This window comes from Callorhinus ursinus, unplaced genomic scaffold (assembly GCF_003265705.2).
Source record: "Callorhinus ursinus isolate GAN/ISIS: 27379988/994484 unplaced genomic scaffold, GSC_fseal_2.0 scaffold2, whole genome shotgun sequence".
Taxonomy (NCBI): Eukaryota; Metazoa; Chordata; class Mammalia; order Carnivora; family Otariidae; genus Callorhinus; species Callorhinus ursinus.
In genome coordinates, this window is record NW_027397064.1 from 55,958,282 (window position 1) to 55,970,477 (window position 12,196).

At 44.4% G+C, this 12,196-nt stretch overlaps 1 protein-coding gene across 1 annotated transcript in view; it reads left to right on the plus strand.

Annotated features, from left to right (window-relative positions):
* The window catches only part of WIPF1 (WAS/WASL interacting protein family member 1), a 119,031-nt gene that overhangs the window by 6,494 nt on the left and 100,341 nt on the right, over positions 1-12,196 (plus strand). The gene's annotated exons all lie outside the window — the stretch shown is intronic.

The following is a 12,196-nucleotide window of genomic DNA, read 5'->3' on the forward strand; positions in this document are numbered from 1 at the left end:
GTTTATGAAATATGTACACCTTACCTCATTATAACAGCTAAACACAGTTGGTTACGTTTCTCCAATTCTCCTTCTTCTACCCCCCACCATCTACTTGCATATTTAAGACTGTGTTGCATGGATATTGTTTGCATTTTGCTTGTTTTACCCTTTTGGTATTTCTTGGACATACTATTACTATAGTCTCTCTTTTTTTTATATTTTTACATAATCTCTACACTCAGGTGGGGCTCAAACTCAGAACCCTGAGATCAAGAATCACACACTCTTCAGACTGAGCCAGCCAAGCACCCCACTACTACTATATTCTTAACAGCTGCATAGTATTCTGCTGTAGCAAGATGTATATATAACATGACCGGTGCATTATTGGTTGTCCACAGTCACCCATTAGAGTTTGTACTGCCAGTTCAATGACCGTCGGCTCACCTGTTGGCTCTTGCTAATGATGCCCAAACAATTAATCCATTGAGTCAAGCCAAACAACCAGTCATTACTGACAGAGTAAATATAGTCATTTAGCTGGCATACACAGACCAAATGGGCAGTTGTTTGAATTTCTTGCTTTTCAACCACTTGTGTCTCCCCAGCCCATTTCTGAAACCTTCCATGCATTTTTCTGTAGACATATGCAGGAGATTATGTCTGTTGACTGAAGAATTTAGGCCTGAGAAGGATCAAGAGAGAAATCTGGCCACATCTTAGAGTGATGCAATGTTGAAATGTTGAACATGTTAACCAAGTAATATTTCAGGAAACCCCTCCCCTCCCCCAGCAGAATAGATTTTGAAAGTAGAGAACCTTCAGACCTTAGAGAAGATCTTAAGAAAACATGTACCCTAGCCATTTTTTCTCTGAAAATGTCAACAGTGAGATCAGTGTCTTAACCACAGTAGTCTTGTGTTAATGGGGATGGATATTTAGATAATGGAGACAGTCAGATCGGCCTGAAATATAAGAGAGTAAACTGGGCTGTTCCTGAACAGCCCCTGTCATAAGCAGCACAAGGATGTGCTGAGGGAGGGACTTTCAGGAAGGACCCTGGTGATGCATTTGAGAGAGAAAGGGGTGGGGAGGGAGATGAGAGAGAAAGGGGTGGGGAGGGAGATGAGAGAGAAGACTAAGCCCTTTGCTTTCCTAGATCCCAGAAGGCAGGCTGAGGGACCCTAAAACAAGATTTCAGATGGTACTGAAATTTCTAATTCAGTTTTTGAGGGCCTAGAAAAAGGCAAAGTAGTTGAAGGCCTTTTCAAACCCTTTAAAAAAATAGTATAGCAATTTACTGTAAGCAGTTCCTATTCTTATGTATTAGAGCCAGAATTTACCATGCATGGGTTAAGAAATAACCCAAAGATCAGTTTAAAAATCAGGTTTTGTGAGTAAAACTTCACACTGTTCTTTTCCCTAGAGTTCTAGCACTGTTTAAAAAAAAAAAAAAGCCACACATTTTATTTGAGATAAATTCAGAAATTAGATTGTGGTTAAAATTAAGGCAAATCTTGAGTGACATTTTATAAGCTGTTGGAGCTAGAACCTCATTAATTAAACATCCCTTCCCCTTAATTTCTCTTTTTTGATGAGGCATTGGGAGAAGTAAAGGGAAAAAATTCTCAGTCGGTTAAAGGACTGTGTGATGGTTTTTATGGTATTATTTTAACCATAACATTCCTTTCCATATGGAAGTTCTGTATGTGTCATCTCTACTTTGCTGTGATGAAAGAATGTCTCATAGAGCTAAGACGAACCACCAAACCAAATGTTCAGTCTTTGTAATTCAGTCTTTGCTTCTTTGTTTGAAAGAACAAAAATGTGATTCTATCACTTTTTAAAAATTAAATTGTAGTTTTCACTTTGTTCAGATTACGAAAATATTATGTGGTTACTATAAAGAAGACAAAAAAGGAAGAAGTGTGTAAAGAAAACATTAATTTTTCTCTTGCTCTCAAATTCCAGCTCCTCAAGGTAATCAATATTCTCAGTTCAGGATGCGCCCTTCCTCAACTTTCTCTTTGTTTATATAACTATATACAAATACAAATGCCCATATTTTTTTCTATTAAAAAGAGAAACATACACATTAGGCCACAAGATTTTTTTTGAGATGCAGTTGACATACAACATTGTGTAAGTGTAAAGCTGTACAATGTGCTGATTTGATACAGTTGTACGTTGTTATATGATTACCACCATAGCTTAACACCTCCAACACAGTTACATTATTATCATTTCTCTTTTATGGCGAGAACATTTAAGACTTCAAGTACATAATTTCAGGTATTATAAGTCCACTATTAACTGTAATCACAATGCTGTGCATTAGATTCCTAGAACTTATTCATCTAATTGCAAATTTGTACCCTTTAACCAACATCTCCCCATTACCCCCACCCCCAGCTCCTGGTAACCACCACTCTACTCTCTGTTTCTACAAGTTTGGCTTTTTTAGATTCCACATATAAGCAAGATCATAACGGCATGTGTCTTTCTCGGTCTTAATTATTTCACTTAGCATAATACCCTCAAGGTCCGTCCATCTTGTCACAAATGGTAGGATGGCCTTCTTTCTCTTGGCTGAATAATAAATACTCCATTGTGTATATATACCACATCACTATCCACTCACCTACCAATGGACCCTTAGCTTGTTTCCATAGCTTGGCAATTGTGAATAATGTTGCAGTGAACATGGGGGTGCAGATATCTTTTCAAGATCCACAGATTTTTTCAACAGAACAAAACATCATAGACATTCTCTCCAAATTAAAAAACTCATTGAAAAAAAATTAATTAAAAAAAGTAAAAAATAAACTCATTTATATCATGGCTGCTTAATATTCCATAATTTACACGTTCAGTTTGTTTCAAGTTTTGTGCTACAGCAACAGTTTTTCTCTGAACATCCATGTGCATTAATCTGAACATGCTAACCTACAGAAGCTTTTATTTTTGTCTTTCAGAGTCCCCAAAGTGGTATTACTTTCCAAAAGTTGTAATAATTCACAGTTTCACTAACACTATTTGAAAATATCTGTTTCCCCATATCCTTGCCACCATAATTTATTTTACAAGTATAAACTTTCTAATCTCTTTTTCCTGTTTTGTTTCAAATAATTTCATTAGGGAGCACTTGTCACTATCTTTACTTTAAAAAAAAAAGACACACATTCATTTGAATTATTCATGTCTTGTCTTTTCCTTCATTTTCCAAAGTGCATATAATTTGTCTTCTAGAGCTGGAGGAGAAAAACTTGAGCCTAAGCTCGCTGAACTTAATCGTTCTGTATTGAAATGAAACAAAACACTTGGTTTCTCTTTATAATAAAGTAAATATAGACTTCTCAGTCCCAATTTTCTCCTTCTAAAAGTATATCATTTAAGAAATTGTCTCAGGAATAAAAAATTTAAAAACAGTTAAGAACCTTAAAAAAATGTCTCGAGATATAAATGTTTTAATAAAAACAGAAATTTATAAAATACAAAGATGTGAAATTTTAAAGGAACTTTAAGCTTGCACAGCTAACTGGGTTTCCCTCTAGAGTCCAGAAGTCTGAAGACAAAGTTTCTTTGAGAGCGTTAGTTATAAGTTCTCCTGGATTACATCAAGAGGAAAAAGTGAATCACAGCAGATAGGAATTTAAACCTGGAGCGTTGTTGAAAGCCCCTTCCCTGTCGCTCCTGCTTGTTTTTCTGGGAGGTGGGACAAGCTTCCACTTCTCCTGTTCTTATAGTTGCTGAGTTCATTATAAAATTATTTGTATATAACTCCAGCAGTACATTGGTTAATCAGAAACATCTGTACAACTGGATTCGTTTATACGAACAGAATAACTAAATCAATCAGCAGAATTTCTTGTATTCGGGTAGGTCGGGCCAACATTGTGTAGTCCAGAATAATAACAGTGCTTTGTAGCTAACCTGACACAGATGGCAAAAAGATTGTGTCTGGGCAGCATACGTTGGAAGTGAAACCGAATAAATCCTCTGAGTCCTTAATAGCTGCCTTAATTAAGTTTTACTCTGTTTTTAATGTTTGTGTTTTAAAAGCTCAGATGCTTCAGAAAGGAATGTCCTGTTTAAAAAAAGAACACATCAGAGTCATACCTTCAAAGGACGGAGTCTCCTGAATGAGGCTGAATTGTCCAGATCAGAGTCTCCTGAAAGATAAGTTTGTATGTTCTGCCAAACTGCCACAGCTGCAGCAAGGCAAGGGCCTCATGCTGGGAAAATGCCATGGACCAGAGAGGCGAACGGACATGTCTGACTAGAGGAAGCTAAATTGGGCAGAGGACATGAGTTCCCAAGAGAGACCGAGGCTGGAGTCCTGATCTGACATAGCCAGAGTAGTTCCTCGGGGTGGTGTGTCCTTGTGCAGAGCTCTGGAGGCCCACAGGAGTTGAGCAGGTTCACAGAACACAGCCCAGTTCATCTGGCTCTTGAGGTCAGCCTTATTGGAGACTCAGGAGGTCTGATAAGAACGGGGAAATCTCTAGATCCCGAGTTTCCATGTGTGGCCCAGCCCTGAGGGACCCTGAACTCTCCATCACTTAAAAATCCGAGTCATTCTCAAGGCCAGAAGCCCACTGGCCCCAAAGTGCCAGAATCCTAAGGTGGGATTGGGTTCCTAGTGCATGGTTGGCCTTCCGTAGGGCTAACCTTGGTAGGCAGCTGCATTAGTTTTTAGCCAGTGAGTGGTGAATAGTGAGGGAGAATAGTCCCCCCGGGGAATTGGCAGCTTTTTTTTCTCTTGCTTTATACCATAGCCTCAGCACTGGGATTTGCAAACGTTCCCATCTTCTTGGGGCCCCCCTGTGCTGATACTGAGAGGCTGGAGTCTTACTGGAGCCTCTCAGTATCAGCATAGGGGCACATGGCCCCTCTGCTCTACCTTCCCTTTCATGCTGCCCCTGCATTTAGATGCCGTCAATCCTCAGAGACAGTGTGGACTCTTGAAAATTAAGTCGCTTTCAGGTTCAGTCCTGGTATCAATCAGCACATTTATTTAATGCCTTTTGCGTTGGATCCTCTACAAAAAGTAGAGTGGAAAAGTGGAGAGAGCAGAAGGGTAGGAGCGCCACACGTGTATTCCAGTTCCGGCTTTGCTGCCAGTAGTCATGTGACCTTGACAACAATAAAACACTGTGTGGAAGGAGAGTGGAGAAATCTGCAGGAATGGGGAGCTTGCGGCTAGGAGGGTGTTTGTGATGCCTGGGATGGGGCACATGGTGTCTCCAAATCGGGCCCTGTCTAAATAGTGCAGTTGTTAACATTTTAACCTATCAGTCAGAGATCTGATGACTCTGAAATTTCACCTTGCCTGTTTTTGACTAAGTATTTGATAAATGAGAGAAGTGTATGTCTGTCACATCTCTCATTTAGCTAAAATAGCATACGTGTGTGCACATAGTATATAAAATCAAATTCTGCCTCAGCAAACTCACTGAGTTCTTTGTCCTTGAATCTCACTGGATGCTTGCTGAAGAAAGAGCATTCACTATTCCCCTGAGGTTTTCTTTGTACTGTTATTTGTGGAGATGGGATTTAGCTGGATGCTGTCCAGGTGTGCCTGGCAGATCTTGTTTTATTTATATTCACTGAAAATCACACTACCTCCCTAGATGCATACGCACATCCATTATATTGACGCTTCTCTATTAGTACACACACGGTCATAACCCTGAAACCACCTGTCCTCGCCATCTACTACACATGAGTGCTTGCACACACACATACACGTGCACATGCATCATTTGCTTACTCTTTTTAAGGAGTACTTCAGCTGTAACCAGGAGCACCAATTCCAGACTTTACTGGGAAAGTCCATTGCTGGAGTTTTCTATGCATCAGCCTTCAGGGATTTTTGGAAGGCAGAGACTGTTGCCTACTAACATGCTTTTTGTGCAGTCTTAGACAAAACACCAGTTGAGGGTGTCTATAAGTGTATGCTTTGGAGGGTGTTCTCTGTGATAGTGGTGATTCCTGGGAATGGATAAAAATACCCACATGGGGCTTCACCTCCAGAGTTCTGCCATGATCATTGGTCAGTGGCTGTGACCACTGCTGGTTGAGTTTCTTGTTTGTATTTCTTACTCGAGGTCTAAGGAACAACATGTTGCTATTTTGGCTCAGAGGCAGACCCTCTTGGATGTCTTCCAAGAAACTGTGCACTGCTTTTGCTTCTTGAGATTGGTGCTAACATTACAGGACCTCCAGTTATGCAATGGAGAGATCGTGGGCCAACAGGCTGGTAAATGGTATCCCTGTGGACTTTCTGCTTTACAGGGAGGTTACACAAACTTGTCTACCTGGGAAGCAGAACCTTAGGATTGGTGCCCAAGGGAGCCCAACCACCATTAGATAAGGCTGTGACAAGGAGAAAATGCTTTTGAATTCCAACCCAGATGCCCAAGAAAGGATGAAGCCCTGGTAGAACTTTCCCCTGGGCTCCCCTTCAGCTCTGGCCCCAGCACCATGGAGGGGGAGAGGAAAAGGGAGGAGGTTTCTGGGGGTGGAGAGAGTGCAGAAGTCAGCAGTGACAGAGGGAAAAGAATCTGGTGGTTCAGAGCTGCAGGGAGAAGCCCCAGCAGGGGGATAGGGAGGCAGGCAGTGAAGGGAGTGAGATCCTTAGCCTCCCCTGCTCCCAGGAAGCCCCTGTGCTCATGAGGTTGCTGTGCAGGGGGCTGGAAGTGCAGGGAACCTTGTCGAGCTGGCCTACACTGTGGTCTGCCCTTAGAAAGAACTCATTAGGAGACAGAAATAAGAGGATGCCCGCTCTTGTAACGCTTACAGAAGTCAAGAATGAATTATTCCTCCAGATTTTCAGTAGTCATTTTTGGACAAATAATAATCCTAATAGCATCTAACATAGATACTGTGTACCAGGTAATGTTCTAAATGCTCCAAATTAACTCCCTGAATCCATAGAATGATCCTATGAGGCAGGCACTATTATCTTCATTTTGTAGATGAGGAATTTGAGGTTAATAAACTTGTCCAAGTTCACATGGTTAACTTGGCAGGGTTGAGATTCAGCCCAAGCTGTGTGGTTTCAGAGTTCACCCTGAACCATGATGCCCCCTACCTCCCTGCCGGCTCCTCAGTGAGGGGCATAAAACTGGAAAGGACCTAAGTGGCCCCAGCTTTTTTCAAGCAGATGACTAGTCACTAGCACAGTGTTCTGTGGAAATAACCCGGGCTTTCTGTTCCTCTGTTTTTCCTGATGCGTCTGGGTTAGGGTCACCAACCGACTGGCAAAGGACAGCCTGAGACAGTGAAGACCAGCCTGCTCTTTGGTGGTGTTTTGGGTCCAGCATGAGCTTTGCTCTGAATCATCCACTTTTAACACCCACCACCCACCACAGACCTCATTCTAAGTGACCCTCTAAGGTTTTAGTGTCTCTGATGAGGAAGAAAATCTTCCTAGAGGGTCACAAGTGCTGCCTGAGACTGGTGTCATTGATTGGTGTCACATGATATTCTCAAGAGTAAATGAATAACATAAGTTATATTTAGCAGGTGGGTAAGGAGTGTAATACTCAACTATAAAACATAGAACCTCTTGTAGACTCTTAGAATGACGGAGCTGGGAAGCAGAGTGAAGAGGAAGATTCTTTTGCCCATCCTCCCGTTTGACAGGTGAAGAAACAGAACCCCAGAGAAGTTAAGTGACTTTCCCAAGGCCAATCTAGCTGGTAGCAGAGTTGACACAAGAACCCAGCCTGGCTGAGCTCCAGTCCAGCTCTCTTCCCTGCCCAAGATTGCATAAAATAGTCCATAAATGATTTTCTTATTAAACTGCGGGTGAAGCATAGAATGGTCTGTTTCTTTACTGAGGCCAGCATTGCCCTAAAGATGTGAGGAGCTCAGCTGGAAACCTCCCTCGGGTACAGACCGTGGTAAGCCCATGGGAGGAAAAGGCAAGGCAGTGGTCAGATGCAGCTACTCCTGGGGAGTTGGCAGGGCCAAGCCTCTGCCTTCTAGACGGTCCTGGCCAGAGAGCAGTGATCCGTCCCCGGCACCCTTGCTCTAAGTCTGTTGTTTTGAAGGTGAAGAAATTAAGCTGGCTCAGTTTATAGCCAAGTTCAGTGAGGGGGAAGTGGTCACTTCTCTACCATAAAGAAAACTGTATCTCAAAACCCTGCTCCTGACAGTAACTGCCAGGCAGCCAGCCTTTGGTCAACCCTGCAGGCTGCAGAGTTCTTGCTAGATTGCCGGGATGGAGAATTTTAAGCCCTTCCTGGTAAAGGCTTCAGCAGCCTGTGGAGGCCTCCCTGGGGACCTCTGCATCACCAGCAACCTGGCAGGACTGCTGGCGTCTGGGGTCAGAACCACCGGAGCCCAACAGACGTTTTTGCTGACAAGGACAGCTACAGGTCACGTTTGTACCTGCAGAACCATGGCCTGGGAATTTCTGCAGGCAAGAGTAGAGAGGAAGTCGGTTCTGCATCAAGAAGAGACAGAAATCTAAGACTGGGAGGGCATCCAGAGCTATGTTCCCCGCTTCTGGGCTCTACTGCCTCAAAATGGGCCTGGGGGGGGCTGTAAGATAACTTTGTCTGGGGCTGATTTCAACCCTGGTCTTGTGCGATGCCACCCCAGCAAAAGCACTTGGCGGGGGGCGGGGGGGGAATTAAAACTAAGGGTGGAAAAGAAGCTTTGAGGAGCATTCACTATAACCCCTGCAGAGACCTTGACCAGTAGTCCCCCAAAGCACCCTCTTGGTGGACTGCCAACGGGCGAGGGGTGATTTAGTCCTTCCCTCCCTTCAAGCATTGCAGCTCTGTCAGCCCCCTTGGGGATTTCTCTGGCAATTTATCTGGCCATCTTTTCAAGCCCAGGAAAATATAAAATAAAGAAAAAGCTGTCCTGGGAACAGAAGGTAAAACAAAACCAAGTTCATTCTTAAGTGAGATCTAATCTGGAAGGTTTTCAGGGAGGTGCACTGCTCACCAGTCCCATGGGGCCTTTCCAGCCTCAAGTCTATAGGTCACGGTTCTTGGTCAGAGGGCATCAGGATCTTTTTGCTTATCTGGTATGACCTGGCTAGAATTGAGCAAGCAACCAGAGGCAGAGATAGGATTCAAAGTTAGACATTTCTGACTCCCATGCCTGGAGTCTCCCTGCCTTGTGCTTGATTAGAGTGACAGTTTTGGTGACATGTCCTGCTTCTGTGCTTTGCCAGAGTTGGCCAGCCTCCTGTGATGCCAGATCCCTTGGGCTACTCCTGCCCTGTTGCTGCTCCTCCCCCTCCTTAAGCCTAGCTGTTGCAGAAAGTAGCTTCCAGGTCTCCCTCTGAGTGGTCAAGGAGTATGGAGAGGGCTGCTGTGGGCAAGTGCCAGGCCAGATGCACAACAGGCCCCTTTCTCCTGCGCTTACTACCCCAGCTCCAGTGTAGACTGATAGACCGATACTGAGACCAGTAATGGCCTGCTTGCTTGGAGGAACTAGGGGGCAGAGTGTACTATAACTAGTCCCATTGCATAAGTCAGCCCAGGGAGTTCCTCCTTTTGACCCCACAAGGTATAGCAGAAGGGCCCAAAGCAGAAGAACTGCACAAATACACTCGGTTTCAATATAGAAGCCACAGGCAAGGAAGCTTGGCCTGTATAGATTCTGGGGGCTGGGAAGACCGAGCGTGGTGGGTCCCTTCTTCCCAGACTCAAAATATTTTTAAGAGATAAAATTGAAGAAGCAACAAGTGGTATTGAGTTTAAAAAACAGCAAGAAGCAGCATGCTCAGAGGGTAGCCCTGTTCCTCTCTTTGAATCACAGATGAGAAGGGGACACGGTATCTGGGCAGTATTTGAAAAGGAATCTCCCTGTGAACAGTGAGTACACCACATAAAGAAGCGTTGTCTAAACCAGTGTTTTGAAACCTTTCTTGACCATGACTCACAGTAAGAAATATATTTTTTATTGCAATCTAGGGTGGATGGATCGTTAGATAGATAATAGAAACAGAAGTTTTATAAAACAACTCCCACTCTTACCAAATGCAGTACATTATATCTATATATCTTTTAAAAAGCTGGGTCGGGGGTGCCTGGGCGGCTCAGTCGTTAAGCGTCTGCCTTCAGCTAGGGTCATGATCCCAGGGTCCTGGGATCGAGCCCTGCGTTGGGCTCCCTGCTCCTCAGGAGGCCTGCTTCTCCCTCTCCCACTCCCCCTGCTTGTATTCCCTCTGTCTGTGTCTCTCTCTGTCAAATAAATAAGTAAAATCTTTTTAAAAAAATAAAAAGCTGGTTCGACCCACTAAATTGACTCGACGGTCAGAGAATAGGCAACAGCTTGCTGTTTTACAAAGACTAACTAGAACAGAGACGTGTCAGACATGTAGTCTCACTGTAGCTCGGGCAGATTCTGCAGAAGGAGATCCCGTACCCAGGCTTCATGGTCCCAGAAGAGGTTCTCTTCATTCCTCTAATCACTAGAAGCTGGTGGAGGGGTGATGGCGATGGAGGATCAAGGAAGGGGGAGGAGGCCGTGGCTGAGGGAGGGAGGGGGAGGCTGAGTTATGCCCTGTTCATACGGAAACACTTGCGTGCCCGTGACGTCCTGGCACAGAGAAGACAGTCTCTGCTCACTGGGCAAGGGTACTCATAGTCGAGTGAGCATGTAAGGACTCCATCCACAGCGGTTTGTAGTGAAAGGGGATGCAGGGAGCTTGAGCCCCCTTCATTCTGCATTCCCTAAATGAGGGAACCATGGTACAGGACTGGGTTCAGTGTGCCACCCCTAAGTTCTGTGTCTCATTTATATTAAGTAGTCAAGAAATGTTTATTGAAAGGCCATGTTATGTAGTTAGTACTTGCAACTAGACTAGTAAGAATCCTAATTATACATGGTGGTATTAAAAAAGCATTATTTGAAAGGCACTTTAGCACACTTGATTCATAATGTCATGTAAGTGGGACAGGAAAGAGAAGAAAGGCCCAGGAAAGTTTGGGTTATATAGAGGAACTGCTGAAGCCCATCGGAGTTTTAGGTCCTCCACACAGCATGCCTTTAAACAGTTGAGGTTTGTTTGGTTTGACTTTGAGGTAGGCCTCAGGGCAAGTTGCTCTGGCCCTTTGCTTGGAAGGAGGTCCAGGTGGTTTGAGGCAAGTGGACCCTAGCTTATCAGGGAGCACAAGAGAGAACATTCAGAGTTTCCACTGCCGTGAATCTGCACCTGCACTTGGTTTACCCACTTGGCTCGAGCAGTTCAAGACGATGTGACTTAGGCCTAAGTCACCCAAGTCTCTGTGGAGAGGAGGGGGCTTGGGGACCAGTCTGCGTTCTCAGTTCTGGACCCCCAGCACTGATGGAGCACTGGGCTGCCAGGTGGTGTGGGGCCATGGAAACGCTGCTGGTGCGGGTCCCTGAGCTGGCTTTCCTATAAGCGTCAGCCCAGTACCTGAGCCTGGCGGTCCGGATCCCCACTGACCACCGAAATCAGCTACAGGTCCTTCTTTCAAGCAGCTGTGGGAGGAGAGGGCTGGAGTAGGCAGCGAAGAGAGGAGAGGCAAAGACGTTATGTGATTTGACAAAAGATATTCCAGTAGATTGGCTTCCCTCCTAAAAGTGAACAAATACACTAAATATCTCAAGATGAGTGCTGTAAATTTTATTTATTTATTTTATTTTATTTTTTTAAAGATTTTATTTATTTGAGAGGGAGAGAGAGCACGAGCAGGGGAAGGAGCAGGGGGGAGGGACAAGCAGATTCCACACTGAGCACGGAGCCCGACACGGGGCTCGATCCCATGACTCTTGAGATCATGACCTGAGCCGAAATCAAGAGTCAGACCCTCAACCCACTGAGCCACCCAGACGCCCTCGATTGTTGTCAGTTTTATACATGAGTTCAAGTTTCACAGGGCCCAACCCCAGAGAAAACAGGTAGGAATGACTGGGAACTGAGGATAATTTGCACTCTTCAGAAGATCCCCTGGGATTCTGCCATAAAGAGCAGGTAGCTCTTTGCTTCTGGGGCGTACACATGGGCATTGGGACCTTGGATGTGTAAGGGGCTTCACAGGATGGTGGGCCCACCTAGCAGACTCTGTTTTTAATACATTGCTCTTTACACCTATTTTAAGGTAAAGAACGCTCATGGATAAGGGCAAGTCTAAATGCAAAAGAGCATTCAGAATAAAAGGGTAGGCAGGGAGCCCCAGGTTCTGGTTTCATTTCCATCTTTGTCTCTATGACCTTGGGC